At 32.3% G+C, this 6,381-nt stretch overlaps 3 non-coding genes across 3 annotated transcripts; all 3 read right to left on the reverse strand.

The window, feature by feature from the left end:
• Positions 1-5,052: 5,052 nt before the first annotated feature.
• On the reverse strand, positions 5,053-5,175 carry LOC136210152 (small nucleolar RNA SNORD14). The gene has a single exon (XR_010677860.1). It is a non-coding gene; the product is annotated as a small nucleolar RNA SNORD14 (small nucleolar RNA).
• Positions 5,176-5,286: 111 nt separating this feature from the next.
• LOC136210096 (small nucleolar RNA SNORD14) lies at positions 5,287-5,408 on the reverse strand. The gene has a single exon (XR_010677804.1). It is a non-coding gene; the product is annotated as a small nucleolar RNA SNORD14 (small nucleolar RNA).
• An 80-nt stretch (positions 5,409-5,488) lies between these two features.
• Positions 5,489-5,589, reverse strand: LOC136210210 (small nucleolar RNA Z266). The gene has a single exon (XR_010677920.1). It is a non-coding gene; the product is annotated as a small nucleolar RNA Z266 (small nucleolar RNA).
• Positions 5,590-6,381: the final 792 nt, after the last annotated feature.

Here is a 6,381-nt window from a genome sequence, read left to right on the forward strand (position 1 = left end):
TTTGAAGACATATTATGAGGGTCTCAAATGACCCTTTTCAAACAAAACCAATCTCGGAAAAGTAAACATGAATCAAACATGTAAACAAGAACCAGAATAAACAAAATCAAAGCGAACAACAAATAGCTCTTATCTCATAAACAAGCAAAATCGAACAAGTATATCAGACAACCATCTCAAACCAAAAGACCCAGAACACGCTTTTGAGCCACTATGAGTTCTTAGAACTCGCAAGAACCCGAAGAAAAACCGAGTCGGAGAAGATAATAGAGAGTAAAGAACCACAAACCTCAAATTTACCTTTAAATGTGAGTTATAGATTGACTAGACCTCCTTAACGACTCAAATTTCTTCATCGTAGGCGAAAACTACCACCGCTGCCATCGGAACTTATCCGATGAGACTGCCTAAGGGTCTCAAACTGAAGAGAAACCATTGAAGACAGTTAGGAGAACTCAGGACAAGAGTGAAATCGGAGAGAAATGGTTCAGAATCTATGGAGCCGAAAAGAGAATCGATTCCCATATCAGAAGAGATGGAAGAAGAACAATGAACCCTCTAGGGAGAGAGAGACCGCTCCTTTTTTTCCTTTTTGTATCCATTCCCCAAATCAAAATCGTGTTAGACAACTAGCTTAGGAATTAGGGAAAAGTTTTTAATTTAATACCTCAATTACTAAAATATACAGTTAGGCCTAGTGTTAAAATTTCTCCTTTAATTTATTCTGACATTTCAATTTAACCTCCAATCTTCTAATTCGAGTAATTATTCGTTAATTTATTGCCACTTCATTTTCATATTTATTTTCATTTCATGAGTAAATAGAAAATTAAGCGATTAATTGTTCAGTATTAGTCGATGAACTGAAAATTCATCAGTAACCCGAACAAACAATTAATCAGTTTCCAAATTGAACCTTTATTTATTATTTGGACCATAAAATTTCATCTTATATAACAATTCTCGAGTCTTGTTAAAATCACACGTAACATATAAACTAATTACATTTATCTAATATCAATAAAAAAAATTAGACACGGACGTGACAGTTTCCATCCAGATTCGGGTCAAAAAGTGGATAAACGAACTTACACGCGGATCCATCATCTACAAATAACAAAACAGCCAAGTTCAAGCGAACAGTTGTGCTAAAGGATCGAACAATTTGTTTCCGTCTAGATTCGGGTCAAAAAGTGGGTAAACGGGTTTACACGCGGATCTACAAAGGGTAGGAGAGAGCGATAAGAAGTGATATAATGCTGTATTCAACCACCTTTCACCATCCCAACACATCTATGTAATCTAATGGCTAGGATTAGTTGTTTTTATTGATTCAGACAGTCGTTTGATAGTTTTACCCTTTTAACCTAGATTAACTTTTTTTAGTATAAATAGATTCATGTTTCTGCTTTGTAAAGATCTTATCATCATCTATGTCCAACCTCTCCTTATGGAGCTTTTCTTTTATGGTGTTCGAGGTTGTTCCCTCATGAAAATGAGGGAACATTCATCTTAGCAAGCTTGGCTAGCCTCTAACAGTGATTATAAGTAAAATGTTTTATTAATGAAGCATGTTTATCTCTAAATGATTATTATAGAGTTACTTAAATGCTTAGATTAAGGTCAAATCTATGTAATAGCAACAATAGATGGCATGACGGTGCTCTAGCGCTGTGGAAATACTATTTGGTATAGGTTGTTGAGGACAGACACGAAATTGACCACATATCGGGATTTCATTTATGAATGATTTATATTGTTTAATGCTGGAATAGTCTTAGCTCAAGGACACTTGGCTAGGATCTTTTCTTAGAATCTTTGGAAATGAGACACCGAACCTTAGTGATAAACGAGAAAAATACCCGAACCATGAACTTTATTTATGCTTATGTTAATGGAACAGTTGTTCAAGCAATTACCTGTTCTGAGTTTGTGCTAATCTTGTTATTTTTATTTCTGTATTTATTTACTACTTTTAGTATAAAAATCTCACCAAACCAACATCAAATATATTTTGCATATTCGAACAGCTATTCAAGGTAATCTTTCACATAGTTTCCATCTCAATCCCTGTGGAATACGACACTTGGTCTTACCAACATTACATTCGACCTAGTACACTTGCTAGCGTCCTTATCTTACACACCGGTAGTCAATTAATCATTGAGTTGTAAAAAAAGTAAGTTACATACAGAATGTACATCTTACACACTGGTAGTCAATTAATCACTGAGTTGTAAAAAAAGTAAGTTACATACAGAATGTATGTTGCATGCACCTTAGAAAAGTAAAATGACCAAGGTCGAGCGTATGAGGTTCTAATACTAGAGATGATAAGTTTTGCAATTGAGTAAGTAAGAACTTCATTTTTAATATGTTTTAATCTGTTATGTGAATGATGTAATAACATTAAGGCGCGTGAATGTACCTTCCGCATGTAGCTTACATTTTTACAACCGAATAATTAATTGATTATATTTTAAGCAAGTTGAAAGGACTATCAAGATATTTTAAGCAAGTTGCAGAGGCTATCAAAATACTCTGGAAGTTTAAAGGGAATCAAATTTTTTGAACAAGTTCAGAGATCAAATGATATATTAGATCTAAAAAAATATTATATTTAAATTGGCTTTGTTTGAACCATGATTAATTGTAACGTGTTAAGGGGAGTTTGATTACTTAATAATTATTTAAGACTAAAGTAAAATTTCTTTTATAAATAAATATATATTTACGTGTTTTCATCTCAAGTTATTATGAACCTTTTAAGGAATCATCAGACTAAACTAAATAGAATAAACAGCCCTCAAAACAAATGGAACACCCTTTAGATCCTCTTTGGACGAGGACCTTCATTCTTACCTAAGATAAAATAATCCTAATTCTGGTATATTACTAACTACTTAAAATACATCCACCATTGAAAATATAACACTCGCTCTTTGTGGAATGTAAGGAGATTTTTGAGCACCCAATGCGGCTTCTTCTCATTGGCTCCCTATAAAACAATTACTCTCAATTATTTAGTACTAGATTTTATGCTCTTCTAACTTTAGCATCGGAGTAGGGTCTCTGTCAACGGCCTCACACTGATCATCTTTCTGTCTTACCTCACACAACGACAAACCTTCCCTCTACGACGAAATACTCTCAAACAGATTATCTCGTGTCAAATTGGTACGCTGAGCATAAATCAAACCAAATAATCAACCATGTCTCATCAAAATAATAGTACAAACTCGTCATCACAACGAGAGCAAGGTCCAAAGTCACTAGTCAATGCTAGTGGAAATTCATAGGGACACTTCCAGACCACTCCCGAACTCGACAAACACATCGACGAATGCATTAGAGCCTTAGACTCGGCCAACAGAGCCATCATGGACAATATAACAAATCACCTATTTTACCATGTTAGTATAGTGTAACAAGCCACCAATGAAAGTGTTGCATTAATAGCCGAGCTGCATTAGAAGTTAGACGTCGTTTAAACAGTCATGTTCACGTTTTCCATATTTTTTCAGGTTTTTAATGTTTTTTACGATTATGTGTTTTCCACATTTTTTTATGTTTTCCATGTTTTTTGCATTTTTGTTTTCATGTGTTTTTTCTACATCTTTTCCTATTTTTGCGTTTCCAAAGCTTTCCACATCTCTACATTTTTTTTACGTTTTAACGTTTGCACATTTTTTCAGGGTTTTCACGTTTTGCATCATTTTCTACTTTTATTTTATTTTTTTTGTGTGTTTTACGTTTTGCATTTTTTACTGTTTTCTACTTTTTTCCCTTTTTTTGGTGTTTTTACAATTTTTTTTGTTTTCATGTTTTTTTATTTTTTTATTTTTAGTGTTTTTTTCTATTTTTCGTGTATTTTTCTATCTTTCATATTCTCTATTTTTCTATTTTTTTTCTATATTTTTTAAAAATAATATATATTAAATATTTGAAATAATTTATAATAATAATTAAAATTTTAAAAAAATTTACATTTGATGGCAAAATTGTCTTTTAAATAAAAAATTTATTTATTCAATTTTATTTTATTCCAATGGTAATTCTCAAATGAATGTTTATTCCATTCTTTATTATTCTATTGCATTCCCGTGAACCAAGCAGCGCATAAAAGTTTTCAAAATATGAGAATATTTTGAGAAATTGTAAATAAGACACGTTTTATTTATTTCTTAAATAAATTAAACCATTCACAATAATCCCCCTAACTTAAGATATTTTGAACCCATCATTTATTTTTCCATTTTTTCTTATTTGTTTCTTATTTTTCTCGTTTTCCTATTTTTTTAAATATTTTCAGTTTTTCAATTTATCATTTTACTATGCGCGATTTTTTTCGCTTTTCCAAACTTTTCCACTCTGTTGGTTTTTATGTCTTAGTTATTTTCCTCTCCCGCTCATTTTATTTTCAATTTTTCAAGTTTTAGATGTTTCTATTGTTTTCCATTTTTCCGTCCTCTATTTTTTATTTTTCTTCTAATAAAATGTTGCTCATTTTCCAATTCTCTATTTTCTCTCTTCCCTCTCATTTTCCCAATTCCATTTTTTATCAATTTTCTTATTCTTCCTACTTATAGGATCATATTCATTTGTCCAAGCGTAAAGTAACGGGACTAGAATACATATTTAATGTGATAAAAAAATAACGTTATAAAATTGTTTGTTTATATCAAAAGACCAAAAACCACGAGAACATGGTGAATGCTATTTTTACTTTGTTTTTTACAGAGTAGGTCTTACTTTATATGTTTTCATCATTGGATTAATTTTCAATGGTGAAAATATTGCAAGTAATGGTACTTTGTCAAAAACAAAGTAACCATAGAAGGCACCACGAGAACATTAGGAGATATTCTAATATGGATTCAACCTTTTGAAGATTAGCTTCAATTACTCAAATACATTATCGCCCAAACCGGAAGGCCAAATAACTAAAGTGTAAGAAAATTTAAATTCAAATTACTCACATAATTTGGTCTTTTCCAGGTAAAAATTTATTTTGAAAGGCAGTTCATTAATTTATTTTAAATAAGCAATAAAAGTCTCAGACATCCAAGGAATGATAAAGCAGCATTAACTCTACAAGCCTGGCGAAGGCGAAAGTTCTTAGTCGGCCACTGCGAATGTTTTGAGAAACAAGCCTTGAATCTATCATCATCAACATAAACATCAAATATTCCATGAAAATTGAATTTTCAAAATCAGATAGTGAAATCTATCAACAAAACTAAATCAAAAAAAAAAAATAACTGATTCATTTAAATATGCAATAAAAGTCTCAGACATCCAAGGAAGGATAAAGCAGCATTAACTCTCAAGCCTCGGCGAAGGCGAAAGTTTTAGGCGGCCACTGCGAATGTTTTGAGAAACAAGCCTTGAATTTATCATCACAGACCATGAATCACACAAAAGCACAACTCGAATCACGAACATAAAATCTAATTGAAAATGTGCAATAGATGATTCAGATCTAAAAAATAAGCAAGTCAGTCAAAAAGTTATGCCTCAAATAGTTGAGTTCATAAACGGATTAACTCCGTTTTCACGCATCTAATTGATTCATCATTCTTGCAAAATCCATTTCTTCCAATTAAAAAAAACAAAAGCAATCGAAGAAACAAGAAGAAAAGTGAGAAAATCTGAGTAAGTGCGAGTGTTTCCTCACTGAAGAGTGAGCCATTAATGGAGAATCGGTGAACCTGATTCCGATAAGTTGAAACAACCAGAGATAATACAATCGATGAACCTGATTCCGATCAGCCGATCTTAAGGGCTGCTCATAACAGTAAAAGAACAAAAGGAGAGAAAAGATTAGAGAGAAACCCTAAAAGATGAGAGATACAGCAGACGCAAACTTGTATTTATAGCCATAAAATAGGGCTTAAATTGGATGAAGTATATGACAAAATGGGCTCCAAAGTTTGGTCCGGCCCATTAAGTTTAACTTTCATCCAACTGGATATGAGCTGTCAAGTATTTCGAGTACATGGGCTCCGAATTTGGGCCGGGTCATTAAAATTGTTGGACTTTCTCTCTTTTTTTACGCATCTTCCTGGCCAATTAAGTGAAAAATATTTATTTTTTCACTTTTTTTGCTTACAGGAGGAGCAGGAGCTCCAAGACAAAAAAAAAAAAAATAAATAAATAAATAAAGTGATCATATTCTAATCAGCCAAGAGCTGCTAATCCCTCGGCTGTCAACTTGGAACGTATTCTAGATAACACTCGTGATAGCTCAGGGATAGAAGTCCTGCATAGTTCGTTATCCAATCGTCTGTTTTATTCCCTTCCCTATAAATATGTTGTATTCGTATTTCATTTTTATGTTTACTTACTTCTGTATAAAAAAAATTGTATAATTCACTCGGG

The sequence above is a fragment of the Euphorbia lathyris genome, chromosome 10, assembly GCF_963576675.1.
Source record: "Euphorbia lathyris chromosome 10, ddEupLath1.1, whole genome shotgun sequence".
NCBI lineage: Eukaryota > Viridiplantae > Streptophyta > Magnoliopsida > Malpighiales > Euphorbiaceae > Euphorbia > Euphorbia lathyris.